Genomic DNA, 13,052 nt, shown 5'->3' on the forward strand with positions numbered 1-13,052 from the left:
CACTCCATTGCAAAAATCGATATTTTCAGTAAAACCTCAAGAGCCGTCTTCGGTTTGCAATAACCATGCTGATATTTGTTAGGGAAAATCTAGTCCAACCCTTGGATTATGGGTCGGCCAGTTCTATTTTCCCTTGATCCGGAGCTAAGTTTAGGACCTCAACCAGCAGAGGACTGCAATTCCGTAAACAAGGACAAATCTACCATGGAAAACATTTCAATGGAGGGTTCAGCCTGGACTGAATGGCCCAAAGCAATCACTTTTCTGTGGTAATCTGCTGCCACACAGGTCGGGAGAAAGGAAGAAAGTGTTAAACTTTCCATTGTTTTCTCCTTCTGTGAACTTGACATTTGTGGAGTATGTGTCCAAAACTTCCTCTTTGGGGCCTTCAAGATCCTCGGTAGTCTGGGATCATGCCCCTGACTTTGGAAATTTAACCTGCCCTATTGAAAGAGCTCCCTGACTGGATTTTGACTCTTGTTGAAGTAAAAAAATGGCTTGCAGGCTTTATGGCGGGCCTTTATATCTTTAATGAACTGAGGCATGAAAAATAATCCACATTTACTAATTGAGGACAATCCAGAGATTTAGGGGCCAGGTCTGCAAGGCCTGTTCAGGAAAGCCGCCAAGCCCAGCTGGTGTTAGTAATATAAATATATGTGTGGCCTATAATAAGTGTAGCTCCGCTGATAGCTTTGAGGAGGGCAAATTGAGTGGCTACCAGAGATTTGAGGCTCGGGACAATGTCTGGAGTGCAGAAAGCCAGGATGTCTAGTAACTCTGTGTGATCACATAGCGCCAACTCATTCTCTGTAAGGAGGGTAGTGCGGAAGGTCAGCTGTGTGAGCTATTGCACCTCATAGCTGTGCTTCAGGGCCCAATGTGTGCCGTATAATTTAGCTAGTGGCATCTTGTTTGTTAAGTCCGCCGTGGCCATTTCCATCTTGCAAAATTCACCTTGCTTGGACAAGGTGGAGGTTCTTGTCTACTCCTCAGACAGAGAAGGTGGTTGGAAGATCCTGAACTTATACCTCAGTGTGTGAGATAGAAGAGAGCAAAAGAGTAAGGAGTCTGTCACAGACGATACGGCACCCTTCATAGTGACAGAATAATCTGTTGGCGGGGTGCCTGCGCGGGATAAGGATGTGCGGCCCACCCTGTACAGCAGGGGGCAGTGATTCTTTTCTTCGTCTCTCCCTGCCACAGTGGTATATCGGGAGGGTTAATAACCACCCACCAGCGGTGGCATCAGGCAACGTGATGTGGAGGCAGCCACCCATCGCCATAATTCCCAATAGACCCAATTTTGCCTGTACTGTCCTGATTCAGACCCAAATTGTGCCCTGGCCAATTAGAAAATGAAAGTGGCATTGCATAATCTAGCCTTGGTTTGGGCACATCAGTGTCAAAGTTTGGAAGAATTGTGAGCAGGCTAATTTTATCCCAATTTTCCCTTTTAAAATGTTTGGGAATATGCTCTCACCTCCATCCTGCCAGCTTACAGCGTTTATTGCAAGTTGTCCTGTCCTCTTCAATAAGACATTTATATCATTCTATTGAAGAGTCTGGACAGATTCAGTCCTCCAGGTCAATGATCTTAAAAAATTAGGGTGTTTCCAGACAAGGAGGTTATATAAAGGGACTTTTTAAACTGTATTCTTCCCTCCCAGGTGTGGTATCTCTTCTCTAATAACAGTTGGGTTCTATACAAATGGAAGGGGGGATATAGATCCGGCAGCGTTCTAGTAGTATAGAGGGAACAACATTAGGGAACTTCTGTTTCCTAACACAAGGGGCTTCTAATACAATGCTGATACATTATACTCTGGTACAGAGGTGTCACTAAATGAATGTGCAATGACCGCGGAGAGCAGTCTCCAGGAGATGTGAGTTCACATTTGTGCTTTTGTTTGCAAACATTGTATCCACCTAGTACAAGCATCTCATGACCACAACGCTGTTCTGCCTGCTAATATGTAACGTTATACTGCATTCTACACAGGTTCAGATACATTTCACTAGGTCACTTTGTAGAGCTGAATGCTGAATCAATGTAACCCGTCGCTTAACTGCATTCTGACAGTGCAGCCTAGAAAGGGAATAATAAAGTTTTTTGTACCAGTCGCTACTTCTGCTACATGTTAGGAAATTCTGATAGATTTCAGAATTCATTAATTGTAACAATTTGATTTTGTATAACAAACTTCCTGACAGTCAGTGGAGTTTGCTGTAAGTTTCCCATGTTCTAAGCATGCCACAGCCGCCACTATTAAATGACAGATATTAGAAGATAATTTAGGATTTCCATGACATATATAAAACACTTGTCAGAGAACTCCTTAAACTAGGTACACACTAGAGGGTTTCGTCCAATAATCGGCTCAAACAGCCGACATACGACCGCTCGTTCAAAAGTCGGGTCAGTATATGTAGTGACACGATGGTCGAAAGTCTGCCCAAATGGACGATTGTCGCCTCATTTGGTTGGTCGTACTGTTAAATATTTTCGTTCCAATCTCGTTTCCGTTGTGTAGTGTGTATAAACTTCCGACCGATCCACGGCAATCCTCCGATACTTCCTCATATACTTCCAAAATTGCAATCATTGCTGACGACAACATGGCTGTAAAAAGTCGCTAAAGGGACGTCCGCTCTTCCCTTTATCGTCTAAAACAAGGCTAGTGTGTATGCAGTCCATGGACCGAGCGATCGGACCGTCGATCACATGTAAAATCGATCGGCATAAAAAGTTGGTGGAAAATTCTGTAGTGTGTACCCAGCTTTAGTGACTTCTAATATTGGTATTAGTGCTTGTCTGCTCCTTGCCTCAATGCTTATTATAACAACGATACGAATTCCCTCTCCACAACCATGAACATTGACATACGTAACATCCACAAACTTCTTTGGTTACTGTACAACAAGTAGCTCCACTCCGATCCCCCCTACACACACACCTTCACCTATACATTATAGATTATTCAGATAATATGTATGTTTCAAGTTTCTAAAAAAAAAAAAGAACGTCTTTGTGACCATTTTTATCTTATGTTGAATTTTGTGTTCTGCAATTTTTGTACCACAATTGCCTGCTGAAAATTAAAAATACTACTTCTCATTTTAATACAACACACTTTAAAAAATATATATATATATGTAGTATGTATATATATATATATATATATATATATATATATATATATATTCAATGTATAGATAATTTTTTGCATCACCGATATTTGGAATTTGCAACTAATTTAGATGTTAAGGATATTATATGATGACTGCTTTTCATTCGACTCTGCTAAATCCCGTCATAGCTGTTGACTCTGCTTGGTTGCAGCTAAACTAGCAATTAAATGGAGCTAATTGAATATTATAAGTACACACAATCATTCAGAGTGATCAGCTGTAGGTATCATGAAAGCAGCATGTCTTATTACTTTGTGTACATAATCCATCCTGCTTCAGTTAGCTGCTATTTGAAGTGCCAGAAAAGCTGCATTTACCAGACGGTGAACGCAGCTTTGACGCAACTTCTTATGGATAAAAAGTGAGTGTGTACACTGCCTTGCACACAGTACAAACTAACACAAGGCTGCTTGGACTTGTGCAGGTAAATCCATACACTGGTAAATAACATTTAATAGACCAGCAAACTGGGTGATTTACGAACCTGCAAAAAATATGCGCAAATGCTGATATTTCCCCTGTTGTGACATGTGCTCTTTCTGTGTGATTGCGCCCATTTGTATGGGTAATTGCATGGCTTAGCATGTCAAGTTGGCGTTGACTGTATCGGTGCAATTTTTTTTTTTTTAACCCTGCAGAACAACTTGACTTTTACATATCATATACTAAGTAAGAAAAAATAAATCACAAAATACTACTTACTTGCGCTCCGGTCAGCGGCAAACGCAGGATTTGTAGAGGGAGGTTTCCACACCAAACCGCCATTGGGCGTGACCAGCGTGCATGGGGGCATGGCTACAATATTAGACAGTGCTTGGCTGCTCTCCAACCCTTCCTATCCTCATAATATACATGGGCAATGCTGCGTGCACTACTGTTAGGTGCACGCAGCTCTCTCTTTTCAAGCAGAGCTGTGTGAAGTGGGGGCACGGTCCAGTCACCTCAATTATACAGTGCCCCAGGCTTGGAGGGGGGTTTACAGGCACTAGGAAACCCCCCCCCCCCCCCCCTCGGTTTGCCTATGCTGGTGATAAGCTCAATTGAGTGAGGCAACAGGGGACCCACCGGATCTGGGAAAATAGCCAGAGCATAGGTAATATTTTATATTTTTATTTCACTTTCCACACAAAACTAGTCTTAAAGTTTTTACTTTTCCAGCATGCACCTTTCTATCTCAGAGCACGATCCCAATTAGGGTCATCCAAAGCACCTGCATGGAGGCATTTTTAAAAAGCAGAAGAGGGTGCGTGTATATATATGTACATGGGGGTTTAATAGGTTCATTTGTGCAAGAATTATGCACTGAGCATTTTTACTGGTTTTGAAGAAGAGACTAAGGGCTAGATTTACTAAGCTGAGGGTTTGAGAAAGTGGGGATGTTGCCTATAGCAACCAATCAGATCCCAGCTATCATTTATTTAGTACCTTCTACAAAATGACAGCTAGAATCTGATTGGTTGCTATGGGCAACACCTCCGCTTTTCCTTTTTAGAACTATTGATACATCCATCACTAATTAAGTGAATCCTAATTATTAATCTACCTCATTGTGCTGTGAGTGATGCTGAAGGATGATTATGTTGGAATTGTATTGTTTCAGCAATGTGGTTGCTGCTCACTTGTGTTTGTTTGAAGACAATCAGAGCAGGATATGAGATGAAACAATTTTTGCAGGTGGTGACTACCGTCGTTGTTCCACAACTAACAACAAAATGAAAATCTGTCTGTAAAATAGACATCCTCATATTCCTGTACAAGTCAAATGTTATTATATTGATTAGATTATAATACACAAAGGGCTATATTTACTAAGCTGCGGGTTTGAAAAAGTGGGGATATTGCCTATAGCAACCAATCAGATTCTAGCTTTCATTTATTTAGTACCTTCTACAAAATGACAGCTAGAATCTGATTGGTTGCTATAGGCAACATCCCCACTTTTTCAAACCCGCAGCTTAGTAAATCTAGCCCCAAGACTGTTAACATTTTTATAAACTGCTGTAAATAATATCTGTATATTATAGGTAAATTCTGATGTCATTAATTGGTACATTTTAAAGTCTTTTGTCCTGTGTTCCTGACCCTACCATCTGCATATTGCAGCAGAAATCCATATTCGTCTAATCAATTTTCAAGTGTTCAGTTTTGGTGAACCTGTGCCGACTGCAGCCTTGGTTTCTGTTCTTATCTGTCAGGAGTGGAACTTGGTGCGGTCCTTTTCGGCTGTAGCCCGTCCTCTTCAAGGATCGACATGTTGTGCGTTCAGAGATGCTCTTCTGCTTACGTCTGTTGGAACACATGGTAATTTGTGTTACAATCGCCTTACGCAGGGGCAAATGCAGGATGTGTAGAGGGGGGTTTCCACACCATGCCACCAGTGGGCGTAGCCAGTATGCATGGGGGCGTAGCTATAATTTTAGACAGTGCTTGGCTGCTCTCCAACTCTTCCTATCCCCATAATATACATGGACAATGCTGCGTGTACTACTGTTAGGTGCACGCAGCTCTCCCTTTTCAAGCAGAGCCGTGTGAAGCGGAGGCAGGGTCCAGTCACCTCAATTATACAGTGCCCCAGGATTGGAGGGGGGTTTCCAGACACTAGAACCCCCCCCCCCTCAGTCTGCCTATGCTACGGTCAGCTTGAACCAGTCCTCTGACCTAACACACTAGCAAGACGTTTTCACCCACAAACTGTGCTGTGTTTTGTGTTACACATCATTCTCTGTTGTGCCACCCCGTCTGGTACCACGTTCTATTCCACAAGTTTGCATATAAACATAAAAATGTTGGATCCTCTGCACTCAGAGGGAATGTTAGTTTCACATATTGCAATACGTGTTAAGCTGCCAAACTTATGCCAATGTCTTCCCCATCTGGTTAGTCTTACACTTAGGGCTAGATTTACTAAGCTGCGGGTTTGAAAAAGTGGGGATGTTGCCTATAGCAACCAATCAGATTCTAGCTTTCATTTATTTAGTACCTTCTACAAAATGATAGCTAGAAGCTGATTAATGCTCCGGTTTCTTCCCACACTCCAAAAACATACTGGTAGGTTAATTGGCTGCTATCAAAATTTACCCTAGTCTCTCTCTCTCTTCCAAAGGTGGAAATATCTGTAAAGATTACTTTGTCGTCTTGAGTGAAGTGGACTTCCAGTTTTGAACATGTGGGCACTGACTATGCGCCTGCCTGTATCGGAACGCACAATGGCTGCCGCACAATGGCTGCTTAGCGAATTACGTTCTTATACAAGATATCTCCAAAGCAAAATGTTTACTAAAAAATGTTCCTGCTACATATTTTACTTTAGAATCGGCAGTGGAAACCTATAGTTTGAATTTACAGTCGGCCCTTCAAACTCCATTCTGGCGCTGGTTTCTTGGTCCTTTCCATACGGCAGCTTTTCACAGCATGATTAGTAAAACATTTAGACGATACAAAACACTTCTCAGCTAATCTAGAATGCACGATAGCCTAGTGTTAGTAATAGCTAATATATATAAGTGCTCGAGGATGCAACAGTTTATAAGTGCAGACCAAGCCCTGGAGCAGTGTGAATTAAAATAAAGCTTGTAATATCAGCAATATTTCCAGCACGTCAAAGCTTGTATTCATGTGATATACATTCCTGGAGTAATAGATGCTGGTCAGTCATGTGCATGTAGAATAATATATAACACACAGCAGACATTAAAGCTATTTGGGTGTTACTCTAGGGCAATTATGAAGAAAATAATTCTTTGTTATTGTAAATTATGTTCAGATTCATCAGAATTTAGGACCTGGGTAAGGGTTTTACTAAATTAAAAGATGCCTGCATGTTTAAACACACACTAATATACACATTTACAATAGAAAACTCACCTGGAAACACACAAACACTTATTCACATTAGTATTTAATCCCTGTCATTAACGATTTTACACTCATTTTTGCTAATTACGCCTATTCCTGACCTACTCAGGAGCAATGTAACCTTTGACCTTTCTGAGATCAGACATGAACGAACGTCAGTCATGGTCAATGATAATTGATGGATTGTTGAGGTGGAGGTGAACACTAACAGACCTATGACAAGTTACCTGTACAGCTTATTATACTAAAAAACAATACATTAAAGAAAAAAGAAGCATATTCTCCTACCTGACAAATGTTTCCTTTATGTCGTATTTTGGTGGGATAACATTTTCTCTGCCACTATAAAGAACCGTAACATTATAATATTAATGTACATTCATTTTTAATATGGCTGACATATGAGTAAAACATAAGAACTAAACAAACATTATTTCTACATTTTTCCATACTTAATAGGTGACTTTTTTTCTTTTCTTTACCGCCATTTTTGGAAATAGTCATTGTTTTCTGTATACATACAGATAAAAACACAATCAGAACAAGGAAAATAAATAAAAAAAACAGAATGCCTCATGACAATGCCTCAACAACAAAAATGGGCCTATGTATAAGAAAGGGCCTGGAGTTACAGCCTCTGCTCTTTTTCGATGCCACCAAATGTTATTTTTTATCTTTCGAAATCCACCGAAAAAGTTGGATAGGTTAAAGCAACCAATCAGATTCTAGCTATCAATTTGTAGAATGTACTAAATAAATGATAGCTAGAATCTTATTGGTTGCTATAGGCAACATCTCCACTTTTTCAAACCCGCAGTTTAGTAAATATACCCCATAGGTTTTTTGGCTAACTGAACCGATTTGTATTAAAGTTTACAAGACTACCATGCCTGACAAAGATCTCTAAATAGTCCTTAAATCATGCACTTCATTTGTATTTTTATGAGAAGAAATAATTCCGCTGCTAATAATTTCATAATAAAACCTGGTGGAAGGTTGACTAAAAATTGATGGCCCAAATTATCAAGATATCTCCTTTACTATTAAATATCAGTGGACATGCCACTAGTCATACTAATTAGCATTGCCTTTGTGCTTGTTTCAATGGTGTCAGCTCCTGTTGAGTTTCCATAGTGTTGTAACTGCTGTATACAAACTCCAGTGTGTGTGTGTGTGTAAAACACACCTAGCAGTTCATAGGGGTGTTATACATCTGTTTGCTCTCTAGTTTCTACAGTATGTATTGTGTGCATGAATGGGGGATAGATAGATAGATCGATAGATAGATCGATAGATAGATCGATAGATACCATTGGTCTGCAATATATTTTGTACAAAAAAATAATAAACAAGCAGGAAAACTTGGCCTAACATCATCATCAGTTATTTATATAGCGCCACTGATTCTGCAGCGCTGTACAGAGAACTCACTCACATCAGTCCCTGCCCCATTGGAGCTTACAGTCTAAATTCCCTAACATACACACTCATAGACAGACAGAAACACAGACTAGGGTCAATTTTTGATACCAGCCCATTAACCTACCAGTATGTTCTAACATTCTGTTATTTGTGCATTAAATACAATATGATCATTTGGATCGTTTAGAACCTTCTGGTTTACCAAAGACAATTTGTGTTTACTTAATTGGATAGAAGAGGGAGATAAATGTTAATGCCTTATCCGGATGGCACCCATATGTTTGTTGCAAGGAGACAACACAAATCTGATATATTTACTAATATCCCAAAAATGAACATAGCTATTTTAAAGGCTTCTTCACATAGAACAGTATTCATATAGTGAATCCCATTGTGTACATATCAGCTCTGATCAATGTGCTAGTCATATTGTTAATAGAATCTAACTATAATAAAACAACAGAACAAAATAAATGTCAATAACTATCAACATAAATGTAGCCACTGAGATCCCAATTGTAAAGCGCTACAGAATTTGTTGGTGCTATATAAATAAATGTTGATGATGATGATATGTGATTTTATTTTGGGTTATTGTAAGATTAATAAATCAACATAAAAACAAGTAATCATGAGGTAAATTCATCAAACAATCTAAAAAGGAACAGTGGTTTTGTTGCCCATAGCAACCAATTAGAATCTAGCTATCATTTTATAGAATGTACTAGATAAGTGAGAGCTAGGATCTGATTGGTTGCTACGGGCAACACCTCCACTTTTCCTTTTTAAGAACGTTTGGTAAACCTGCCCCATGTCATTGTTAGATATCAACCTTCTACTGTTATATGAACGGGAAAGAGGAAGACAAATCATTTTCATACATAATTTATTTTATAATCCCAGTCATTTCTATTGGGCATGCCGGTGTATAAAGTCATTTACCAAATGCACTGTTTGGACCCCAAGAAAAGAGTGATATTTTGCACATTTTAGCCTCTACTCCAGTGTCTCCCAATTCCAATCCTCAACGGCCCCCAACAGTCCAGGTTTTAAGGATATCCATGCTTGAATACAAGTGATTTCATTAGTGCCTCAATCATGGATATCCTTAAAACCTGAAATTTTAGGGGACATGAGGACTGGATTTGAGAACCACTGCTCGATGTTTAAAGAAACTACCATGTATCACTGTTTAAAAAATGAGGAAAAATAAATGTCCTGCAATATTCAGCGTAGCAATTTACTGGAACTATTGGCAATAACAGAGGCATGAGGCACAGACTTAGTACTTAGTGAATTAATTGGCTGCGTTCTCATGGAAAGAGCACACAAAATGGCTGCCCCCACGCTATAAAAGTGATGGGTACACTTTAATCATATGGGGATTAATGAACTGAAAGTATTTTCGAAACTTGTCCTTATGCAAACCTTTTATCACCTATGCTGGAAGCCGGATCGCCTGCCAGGCAGGAACAAAACCTGTTGCTAGGAGTTAGGAAGTGACCTGCAAGACACATGCTAATTATACAGTTGCTAATGGCTTGTGTTTGTCATAGCAACTGCTTGGTGTCTGTCCATGCAGGTTTCAATACATGTCACACCATAGGTATGTGATAAGGAGTTCATGAAAGGTTTTCTGTCAAGTGCAGGTACCAAAGTGATACCAAACCTTGTGAAAATGTAAAAAAATAAAAGGGTTTTCTAATTGAAGATTTTTTGCTAACAATTATTAAAGGGCCACTTTCCCATGCAAAAAAAACCCCACTGTAAATCTGCACCAAATAGCAGAAATTTAAGGTAAATAAAACCAACTAAACTGTAGGCAAGTTACCCTTGTATTTTCAAAATGGAGGACTATTACTATGCCTATGCCAGACTCAGGTGTAGAGAACAACATATACATCCAATTGTAAAGTATTGCAGTGTATATTTGCGCATTAATATTAACATTAATATATGTACCCCTGTGGTATTTAAATAAGTAATATCTGCCAGAAATGTGAAAATCAAGACTTAGGGCTAGATTTACTAAGCTGCGGGTTTGAAAAAGTGGGGATGTTGCCTATAGCAACCAATCAGATTCTAGCTGTCATTTTGGAGAAGGTACTAAATAAATGACAGCTAGAATCTGATTGGTTGCTATAGGCAACATCCCCACTTTTTCAAACCCGCAGCTTAGTAAATCTAGCCCTTAAAGTTGCACTACCGAGTAGGAAATTATTTCACTAATACACCCACTGTGAATGGACTGCCGCTCACACCTGCCCCTATAGACACCATTTAAAGATAGTGAACTTTATTAATTTGCCAGTCCTGCATTATAGAACCAGCAGAGCATCGCGAAAATTGGCAGCAGGTGGCAACATCTGGGACTGGTATAGGTGGGGGGGGGAGGAACATTAGGAAAATATTTTCCTAAGAGGTGCTGCAGCTTTAAAATAAAACAAACAAACAAAACCAATATTTAATTCAGAATAAAGGTTTTAAAACATATAAAATGAACACATATATTGGATATCAATGTAATACTCACTTGATGTTGCATATATAATCATTTTATTAGGTGTAATTAGGATTTTTTGTTATTTGGACAGAAATGTATAGTGTTAACTGCATGGCTGCTCTCTTTCCACAAGGTAACCATAGTAATAATAAAAAAAAAAGAATGCAAAAGCCACAAGGAGCCTGCAAAGAAATTAATTTGTTGCAGAACAGGCATGCAAAAGGTCAGCGATAACAGAATACAGCCAATTGTACAAAAATAACCAGAATGTACAATAGTCTATTTTTGGCAGATACAAGGATATAACAGAAAAAAAAAATTCCAGTTTTGCTATTGATAGTATAGTATTATATGCGTATAACACAGTGCAATTTTTTACCCACATACACTGAAGACAACTGTCTTGTGAGCTGAACCAATATTCATATCAGAGGCAAACGCAGGATTTGTAGAAGGGGGTTTCCACACCACACCGCCAATGGGCGTGGCCAGCATGCATGGGGGCATGGATAGAATGGACAGTGCTTGGCTGCTCTCCAACTCTTCCTATCCCTATAACATACATGGGCAATGCTGTATGCACTGCAGAGCCGTGTGAAGCGGGGGCAGGGTTCACACACCTCAATTATACTGTGCCCCAGGCTTGGAGGGGGGTTTCCAGGCACTATGAACCCCCTCTCGGTTTGCCTATGCATATACCTCTTGGCTGGGTATATAAAAAAATTGTCCCAGCTGAAAGAAAAATAGTGCAACCTAAACTAAAAGCGTAAGTGTAAAGTGCCATATTCTGTGTATAGGTGTCCCCTGGCACCATAGCTGGCACACCAGGTTCAGGCCCCACTGGTGGCACACAGCACATCCAAGCAGCCAGCCTAATGGCCCGTGGACCATGTGTACATGACCATATACACCTAGGGGTAAATGTATCAAGCTGCGAGTTTCGAGCGGAATGTTGCCTATAGCAACCAAATTCTAGCTTCAGTTTGTAGAATGTGCTAAATAAATGTTAGCTAGAATCAGGGGAAGGCTGGCAAATTTTAGCCCCAGGGAAGGGGGGGGGGGGGGCATGACTTGACTCAGCAGCATATTTTAATGGAACAAAAATACAGATGGCCCAGCCCAAGATAGTCCACTATGGGAATGAGCCAGGGGCAGATGCCACCTTGCCCAGCCTGCCCCTGGCTAGAATCAGATTGGTTGCCATAGGCAGCATCTCCATTTTTCAAACCCGCAGCTCAATACATTTACCACCTGATCTAAGGTATGGCGTACCTTACATATACTATTATTACCTTTTATTTATAAGACACCACAAACAGGGCAGCATGGTGGCTCAGTGGTTAGCACTTCTGCCTCACAGCACTGGGGTCATGAGTTTAATTCTCGACCATGGCCTTATCTGTGTGGAGTTTGTACGTTCTCCCCGTGTTTACGTGGGTTTCCTCCGGGTGCTCCGGTTTCCTCCCACACTCCAAAAAGTGGTTAATTGGCTGCTATCAAAATTGACCCTAGTCTGTCCCTCTCTGTCTTCTGTGTGTATGTTAGGGAATTTAGACTATAAGCTCCAATGGGGCAGGGACTGATGTGAGTGAGGTCTCTGTACAGCGCTGCGGAATTAGTGGCGCTATATAAAGATGATGATGAAACGGGCCAAAAACTGCACATATGGAGCATATATATATATATATATATATATATATATATATATTATATACACAATATTGGTACAACAGCTATTTAAAGGGCTATATAATTTCATCATACAAAGTAGTGAGCCCCATTGGGAGCCATGGTCACAGCTTGTGTTTATATTTAATTCACTGGTTAGTGTACTAGAAGGTAACTTGTCCGAACAAGACGTGTAACCAGGATAAACAGACGAACAGAGGCCTTGAATAGCGGGAAACAACACAAGTCCCCAACTAGCAACCGGTAACCAAGACCCCATGGAAACCGCCGGTGACGTAAGTAGCGTCGCAGCCATGAGCCTGCGCAGACCAAACAGCGTAGAGACGTCTGAGAATCGCCCCTCGGCCGTAGAATGACTTCGCTCTTTGGCGCCTGAAGCGCATTGCGGTGG

This window comes from Mixophyes fleayi, chromosome 9 (assembly GCF_038048845.1).
Source record: "Mixophyes fleayi isolate aMixFle1 chromosome 9, aMixFle1.hap1, whole genome shotgun sequence".
NCBI classification, from domain to species: Eukaryota; Metazoa; Chordata; class Amphibia; order Anura; family Limnodynastidae; genus Mixophyes; species Mixophyes fleayi.